This window comes from Triturus cristatus, chromosome 11 (assembly GCF_964204655.1).
Source record: "Triturus cristatus chromosome 11, aTriCri1.1, whole genome shotgun sequence".
Lineage (NCBI taxonomy): Eukaryota > Metazoa > Chordata > Amphibia > Caudata > Salamandridae > Triturus > Triturus cristatus.
The window spans coordinates 1,110,734,247-1,110,743,942 of NC_140594.1; positions in this window are offsets into that span (position 1 = coordinate 1,110,734,247).

The window sequence follows — 9,696 nt, forward strand, 5'->3', positions numbered from 1 at the left end:
CCCCTGGTCTGGCCTTCCAATCAGACACAACTGGCTGATCACTCAGCTGGGGCAAGGTCGTGTAATCACCCCTTGCTTAGATATAGTATACCTATGTCTACCTTTAAAATAGACACATGTGTACCTATCAGCCACTCCTATGGCAGGCCTTAACAATCCTGGAGGCAGAGTGCTTGGTAACATGTGAGATGGTGCTCTAGCATGAGCTGAGCCTGTCTGCAGCTTTCGGAACCATGTCCTTATAGCTGTTCTATGATATAGCCTACCATATACTCTTAAAGTGCCTTATAATCTTAAACGGTTATGGTAACTATGGTTTGGCTTTATCAAAACATGTCGTGTAAGGTGTCTAACACTTTGGAATAATACCCCCATACCATTTCTGGTGATGAGGATATTATTCCTCCCTTCTAGAGGGAGAGACATGTTAAAATCCTACTTTGCTGTTTAACTCTAACCAAAGCCTCAGCATCACAAAATGGATGCTGCTGCCACAGACACAAGTCTGACCTCCTGCTGCTGGGAGTGATCCCGGCCAGGGAGGCTTGGACAATAGGTTTCCTGCTTGGGGAGGTGCTAGCACCTCCCCAGATAGACTTTAGTGTATTGGGGCAGGGAGGGCTGAAAGGAATGAGACATGCCTGGGGCACACAAGGTGTCCCATGCATAGTCCAGTTCAAACCGGTGCTGGGGCACTCCAGCCCCAGTCCTGGCGCGAAACTGGACAAAGGGAAGGGGGTGTAACCACCCCCCTCCCAGGTCCCACCCATAAGGCGTGACCTAGCAGGTAACCCAGCCCCCCAGATTAGTATAAGAGTGGTAGCTGGGCCCCAGGAGATTAGATTATCCTGAACCTGCAACTTGAACAGAAACTCTGGACCTTCGACATTCGACGAAAGAAGAAGACTGAAGAATCTCCCTTGTGGCCAAGGAGTGGCTACCCTGTGCAAACAGGCACCATCAAGAGACTACCCTTTGCTTTGCTGAAGTTCTACGAGGGACCGACTGCAGAGCCCGACCAGAGCCTTGACTTCTAGACTTCTCCGACCCTGATCCACATCCACAGCCGTGCTGAGATCCGTGGAGGCGACGAGAGACGTGGGACCGGCTAACTGGGAAAAGTGGCTAGTATCTTCAAGCGCAGCTTCTGAGGCACCCTCGAAGTTGTGCACCGGGGATTGAGAAGCCCCAACCCCAAGCACCATCTGCACCGAAGATCAACCCCCCCACACTCCACGAGTCCTGCGTGGGGCCCTTCTGCATTTTCCTGCTTGCCGCGTATGTCCGGTTGCTTGCCCGCTGGCTAGTGGCCTTTGTGACGATGCAGCCTGAAATCTTCACCGCTGGTTTGGCTCCTCCAGACTGGCTCCTGCTTCTTTGAAAAAGAGAAGCACCCCAGACCTTCCTGGTCTGCACCAGAAGCAAGTCCTCCGTTCTTCGTGGGTTCCGCTTGCCAAGGCTTGGTGAGTCCTAGTCCAACTTCGACGCCGCCGACAGCAAGAGCCTTCGTGGGACAGCTTGCCTCCTGGTCCTGGTCGTCCTCGATGTTCCCTGGTCCTCGTGGTTGCAGCGACAAGCTTCACCTTCACCTGCAATCTTCACGACATCGCCTGGTTCCTTCCTGGTTCCACGTGGTCACTGGCTAGTGACCTTGACTCTGTCCCTTCTGCTTGCAGGTCTCCTCTCTTCTTGATCCCAGCCTTGGGATCCACCGGACACTCTTCACTGACTGCCTGTCAGCAACTTTCCTTCAGGCATCCATAGAAGTCCACGACGAAACCCGACGCAAGTTCACACCTATGCACCCGCAGCCTGTGGGCTAGGTAACTTGGGTACTTCGGTGCTCACAAGGGTATTGACTATCCTAGGGTCTAGTTTCCGAGTCTCGACTTTCTAGCTATACCAGAAGTGTCCTAAAACTGTTTATTTCTAACTGCTAGTGATTCTATCGACTTTTACGCATTACGCGTGAGTGTTTCCACTCTGCACCTGAATCCCGTGGGCCTCCCACTTCCTAACTGTTGCTAGTGTAGTGTAGCCCCAGCGATTCCCTAGGCCTAGGCCTATCCTATTTCCGTGACAGTGGTCCTTATACCACTTACTTAGTATATGGTTTGCATGGCCCCTAGGGCCTAACTGTATTACTTACCTGTGTGACTTAATGTATGCTTAAATAAGACTGTGTTGTACTTACCTCTAATCTCATAAAGAGTGCTGAGGGTTTGACTAGAATAAATACACTTTATTTTATATATATATATATCTGTTGTGGTGTCCTTTCATTTGGTATTCAAGGGATTATATATGGTATCACAGCTGGCTTCACATGCCATTCAGAGTTTAGCCTAAGACTGCTCTTGTCCATGCTACCACTAGGATAGCTGGTCTATAAGGTTGACTTTACAACCAATCACCATAAGGGTATTTAGACTGATATAAGGTGTACACTAGAACTAGTGACATCATACATCAGGCCAACTTCTCACATTGGTGAGCAGCGGTTGGGATCTGAGCTTGCTGTTGTAATACCATTGTAATCTTGAGATACTAAATTGAAAGATCACACAGATATTGTTTAGGTACATATAACATAGATTATAATACTTAAGTCCTACTGGACTTAGTGGTTGTAGGTTGAAGGGAGTAACACACCCTGACTACAACTACTAGAAAGGTTTAGTAGATACAACTAGTGTAGGTAGGTGCACACACCACACCCTCACTAGAATCATGTCCCTGAATGGAGATCACACTGATACTCCCTCAGGAGAGGAGAATCCTAGACAGATTCCCTCTAGATATGATGCATTTACTTTCCAGGAGATGAGACAACTGTGTACCTCCAGGAGATTAAAACAGGGTTCCAACCCTACCCTTAGACAGCTAGTGGAGCTTCTGGAGGCCTATGATGCTGAAAGAGCTGCCAAGTATGGTGCCATAGCTGTAGATAAGGGTCTACCCACCACAGAGGAGTCAGATGGGGCTTCAGATGAAGAGGTAGACAGCCAGGGCCAAGTAGGAAGACTTAGCCAGGCTAACCTAAGTTTACATGGGAGTTTGCATGGGGTCCCCCCATACAGACCCACAAGTAGGCTTTCACAGAGAAGCAGGAGGGACAGATCCCCTTCAAGGGAATCCATCCACTCCCATGTCTCTAGCATCTCTAATGCTTCCTCTCACAGGGGAATGACTTCCCCTGAGAGAAAGGAGCATGAAGCCAGAATGAGGGAAGCTAATCTGAGGATTCAGAGGGAAGAACTTGCCCTTGCCAAGGAGAAGCTTGCTCTGGCCAGAGAGCAAAAATTGTGTGGGTCAGAACCCACTGGTGACAGCAACATCCCTAGAGATAGGGATAGGTCTTATGACCATAGAAACCTAAGCAAGATAGTTCCCCCATATCAGAATGGGGATGACATCCACATGTGGATGACTGCTTTGGAGAGAGCCTGCAAAGTACAGCAGGTACCCCAGAGTCAGTGGGCAGCTATCTTGTGGCTCTCCTTTTCTGACAAAGGTAGAGACAAGCTCCTCACAGTCAGTGATGAGGATGCTAACAATTACAAAGTCCTGAAGAGTGCTCTGATAGATGGGTTTGGCTTAACCACTGAGCAATATAGGTTGTTGTTCAGAGACACCCAGAAGACACAGACACAGGACTGGTCTGATTTTGTGGATTGTGCCACTAAGGCTTTGGAAGGTTGGTTAACTGGCAGCAAGGTGCAGGACTATACAGGATTGTACAACTTGATTATGAGGGAGCAGATCCTTAGTAATTGTCAGAACCAGCTTCTCCATCAACACCTGGTAGACTCAGATTTGACCTCTCCCCAAGAATTGGGAAAGAGGGTAGATCAATGGGTCAGGACCAGGATTAGGCCTACAAATCAGGGTGGTGACCAAAAGAAAGATACCACCAAGCCTCAAGAGAAGGGTGGGGATAAAACAAAAGAGAAATCTTCCTCAGGGCCCCAAAACTCCACACAGGGTGGTGGGTCCCAAGCTCCCTCCTCTACCACAGTTAAAAAGCCTTACTGCCATGAGTGTAAAACTCCTGGGCATTGGAAAACTGACAGCAGTTGCCCAAAGGCTAAAAACAAAACTGTTCCTCCAACTACTCCTGTCACACCACCTATTACTGTCAACAGTAATCCCCCAGGTGGTGGGAGTGCCCCCAAAAATTTGGTTGGGTTTTCTTGGGGAACACAGGGGGACCCTGGCTTAGCCAATTCCCCTACAGCAGCTACTCTTGTCTGTGATGGTGGCATGGGGTTTGCCAACTTCACTGCCTGTCCCAACACTTTGGGTAGGTACAGACAGGAGCCCTACATCAATGGTAGAAAAGCTGAGGCCTACAGAGACATTGGAGCTAGCATCACTATGGTGGCCCATAGGCTAGTTCCCTCTGAGCAGCTTTGCCTGGTTTCTCATACCAGGTAACTAACATTGATGGCAAACAGAACAGTCATCCCATGGCTGAGGTATGTCTCAGCTGGGGAGGTGTCACTGGCCCTAAAAGGGTGGCAGTGTCTCCAACCTTGCCTGTGGACTGCTTACTGGGGAATGACTTGGAACTCTCAGCTTGGGCTGGAGTTGAACAAGACACCCATTCTAAAATGGTAGGCCTTTCAAAAGAGGGTAGTGGGGTTGTGCCAGCCACAACCCCTGTCCAAGTAGATTTCCTCCCTGGAAAGGTTGGAAGGGCAGTGGTAGCCACAGCCCAGGCACAGACAGACTTCCCTGTAGAGACTGGCAGAGCTGTGACAGTCACAGCTCAAACCCAAACTGAGTGCCTCCCTGAAAAGGTTGGCAAGGCTGTAATGGTCTCAGCCCATACTCAGACTGACATAGGTGTAGTGAAGCCTGAAACTATGGATCACTCCACACAAACAGAGAGTAGTGGGGAGGAAGAAAAGTCTCCCTCTCCCCAGACATTAGGAAAAGGTCAGCCTCCTCAGGGATCTGACCTCACCCCTTGTGAAGGAACTGCCCCAGAGGTAGCCAGGCCTGGCCTGGCAGAGCCTCTGATGTCAGTGGCCCCTTCCAAGGTGGGACCCAGTCTGGTGCAGGTAGCCTGCCTCTCTCTACCCTGCCTCAGTCAGCCCAGGGCCCAGAGGTCAGGGAGGCCAGTGGACCCCAAGGGGGCCCCTGTCCACAAGAACCCCCCCATCAAAAGAATGAGGATTGCCTGGCTAGTAGCCCTAGCCAGGTGATGGGTAAAAACATTCCTGAGGGATCCCCTTTACAGGTAGTTAGGGAATGCCCTGCGATCAAACCGATATGGGAGGGGGTTACGACCAAGCTTCAAACCGCGTTGGGGAAAACGCTGACCCTCACGCCTCAGGTAGGCCTACTTAATATATGGGAAGCTACAGACCTTACCGAGATCGAACAGCAGATGGTGACGCTAGGCTTCACTTTGATCAAACGAGAGATAGCACGCCACTGGAGGGAGGCGGGGGCACCATCCCTACGAATATGGGTACAGGAGCTCGACAGATGCATGATAGCTGAAAAAGAAGTGTTCATTATTAGAGGGTGCCCTAAAAAGTGGGAAAGGATATGGAAGGCGTGGAATAGTTATAAAGGGTCCCTATGCACATCCCCGCTGGTGGACCTGACATTAAGACGGAGAGAACTCAGAGAAGCGTTGACATTGTGAATGCAATCATATGTATATGTTTTAAAAAGTGTTCTATGGTGCTGCAGACATAAATGTGAATATATCTGTGTACTTGGCAAAATTAATAAAATGTTATTCCCAAAAAACAAATTATGTCTATCGTTGGCAGACATGCGCATTCAACAATGCAGGTGGGTCCCACGAAGATGCTGCCAACCTGCACGTATGCACACAGTGTCCCAGCTAACCGTTTCTCATTCGCTCCACAACATTTGAACCTAACTGTCCGTGAAGCGACGTGAAGCAGAGGTGTCACGAGCTGAAGGCGTTAGGACTAGCTCAACACAGCACTACATTAAGATATAACACTGACCTTAGTATAGTGGAAGTAATTTCTAACATTACATTTAAAAAAATTGGATCTAATCCCTGGTCCACCATGAAAGCACTGGAATATTTCATGAATGCCGTTTCAGGACCTGTGGCTTTTTAGAAAATTTGACCCTAAAATTTTCAAAACATTCTCAGGGGAGAAGCCCACTCTCCCTGAAAACACCTTCAAGAAAAATGTTTGCTCGTTTTGCTTGCTGGCATTTGGGGGGGGGGGGGGGGGTATCACACCCCACCACATACACAGATCTTTAGCCTGCACCAGTGAGCAGAAATTGCCGGGTACCGAGGGGACAGTTTAAGAGTTGAGTGCACACTGTCCCTGCAAAAAGGACAGGAGCAGAGATTTCGCAATGAAAAACAGCACTGTTGAATCTTAAAAAAATAACAGATATAGTTGCTTACATTTAAAAAGTAGTTAAGCCTGTTGGTCTCTTAACCTACCTGTAATTTTCCCAAATTTATAGTTAAAATTGAGCCATGCGGTCCAGGCTATCCCAATAACTGTGAATCTGGCTCCCATGGGTTCGGAAACTGCACGTGTGCAGACGGCTGCAGTTGGCAGAGCGAACTAAGACAGCGCACTGATGAAGCAGGAACGATCAGCATGAGGCATGTTGGAGCTGCAGCAACTGGAATGTCCGTCAGAGTACTAGCATAGAAGGGCACAACCAAGTGCTTATTCCTCACAGCACAAAGGTAAACGGGGAAGAAAAAAGCCTGCACAGACGCCTTTGCAGCAATAATGTGGACGACACAGCCATTTTGAATGAGGAAACATCCTTACTAAACACCTCTATTCACCAATAGGATTAGCCTATCAATAAAAACATGGTCCACAGTGTAGTTAATGCACGCAGTGAGCATATCATGAGGCTTTAGGAATATTAGTAGCTAATTCTATTACCACATGGAAAAGGAGTCTTCCCATTGCAAACTGCCACATCATTAGGTATTTTTAGGTGATCGAACTCCCCTCAGGAGTCAACAGAAGTACGACAAGCACCGTTTTTCAATGTAAGCACACGCCTTCTGCCCAATCAAATATTGTACTCAAGGAAATCAACATGTGGGCAGAGACTGCTGGTCAGGTGACTGCTGCGATGTGCATCCAGACCTAAAAAGTAAAACTTGGAATCTCAGAAGTTCGGAAACACATCCGTTATCCATGGTGCTTTAAAAAAAAGCATATCACAACACTATACAAGTATCTTAACTTTTGCCAGACGGATGCATGGAGTTACGTCAATGGTTGCGGAGTATTAGTAATTATCCAGAAGGTTTTTTAACATTCTGCTTTATTCAGAATCATTTTTTTAGGTCGAGCCTAGTGCAGAGCGTATGCACTGCTCTATGGGAGGCTGCTTGTGAGGGTTCAAAACCTCTCAGTGTTGGTCGGACTCCTCCCACACATCTGATTGGCCTTTGAGTGTGTCTTTCAATAATGAAAGCACGCAAATGGCCAAAGGCGGGTGCATGTCCCACCTCTTCTTCAAATGTTCACACCCACGGCGTTTTGCTCTCGGGAGCGAGCAGCGGCGCGCAGACTGGCAGCTGCATTCCTCCCTCGTCGTGGATCAGGTTACTAATTAGCAGCCTGCGCTCCATGTGTAGTTGTTACCACTCTCTCGCTTATCATTCTAGTTTGCTGTCGTTCGTGTTATACTTGTCTCTGTATTCCTTGTGGACTACCCGTGTCTAAATGTACCTTTATTTTTCCCACAGTATATGACAGTACAACACTGCTTCCCAGGTGTAGTGGTATTTGTTTCATCTTCGGTTCTTGAGCAATATTACTGGTTTGCCTGGGGCTAGTTACAATGAGACTCCAAGTCGCATGGAGATTATTAAGTTATGGTCCATAAATATTGTTTGTGGTGCTGCGCCGTTCTGTGATCCAGAGAGTCCAGCCTAGGTCTTCCATTCTCTCACTGTCTCTGTCTCTCTCTCACTGACTGACTCTCTCACTCTCTCACTGACTGACTATCTGACTCTCTCACTGACTGACTCTCACTTTCTCACTGTCTGACTCTCTCTCTCTCTCACTGACTGACTCTCTAACTCTCTCTCTCTCTCACTGACTCAATCTCTGACTCTCTCTGTCACTGACAGACTCTCTCTCACTGACTGACTCACTCACTCACTCTCTCTCTCTCACTGACTGACTAACTCACTCTCTCAATCTCTCTCTCTCTCACTTACTGACTCTCCCTCTCTCATTGACTGACTGACTCTCTCACTAACTGACTGACTCTCTCACTCTCTCTCTCTGACTGACTGACACTCTCACTGACTGACTCTCACTGACCGACTGACTCACTGACTGACTGACTCTCTCACTGACTGACTAACTCTCTCACTGACTATCTCATACTGACTGACTGACTCTCTCACTGACTGACTGGCTAACTGTCTGACTCTCTCTCACTGACTGACTCTCTGACTCTCTCTCACTAACTCTCTCACTCACTGACTGACTCTCTCACTCTTCCTCACTGACTCTCTCTCTCTCTCTCTCTCTCACTGACTGACTCTCTCACTCTGTCTCACTAACTGACTCTCACTCTCTCTCACTGACTGAATCTCTCAATCTCTCTCTCACTGACTGACTGACTCTCTCATTCTCTCACTGACTGACTGACTCTCACTGACTCTCTGACTGACTGACTCTCTCACTGACTGACTGACTGACTCTCACTGACTGACTGACTGACTCTCTCACTGACTGACTGATTCACTGACTGACTGACTCTCTCACTCTCTCTCACTGACTAACTGACTGACTGACTCTCACTCTCTCTCCCACTGACTGACTGACTCTCTCGCTGACTGACTGACTCTCTCACTGACTGACTGACTCTCGTACTCTCTCACTGACTGACTGACTCTCTCTCTCACTGACTGACTGACTCTCTCACTCTCTCTCTCACTGACTGACTAACTCTCTCACTTTCCCACTGACTGACTCTCTCACTCTCTCTCTCACTGACTGACTGACTGACTCTCTTAATCTCTCTCTCACTGACTGACTGACTCTCTCACTCTCTTATTGACTGGTTGACTCTCACTGACTGACTGACCCTCTCACTCTCTCTCTCACTGACTTACTCTCTCACTCTCTCACTGTCTGACTCTCTCTCTCTCACTGACTGACTCTCCGACTCTCTCTAACTGACTGACTCTCTGACTCTCTCTCTCATTGACTGACTGACTCTCTCTCTCTCACTGACTCTCCCACTCTCTCTCACTGACTGTCACTCTCTCTCACTGACTGTCTCTCTCTCTCTCACTGACTGACTCTCTCACTGACTGACTGACTCTCTCACTGACTGACTGACTCTCACTCACTCTCTCTCTCACTGACTGACTGACTCTCTCACTGACTGACTGACTCTCTGACTGACTCTCTCTCTCTCTCTCACTGACTAACTAACTGACTCTCTCACTGACTGACTAACTGACTGACTCTCTCAATGACTGTTATGCAGGTACTATTTCCCAACCTTCACCCTCCTGTTATTTATGCCCCCCCCCATAACAAACAAGCATTTACAATGCAACGGTCTCGGCATTGGTAAAGTTAGAGCTATTGGCATTGCTCATGACATTATTTTTGTTTATGTTTTTGTTTTTAAAACATTTAAAGAAACGGCATTGTCATGAGCAATGCCAATAGCTCTAACTTT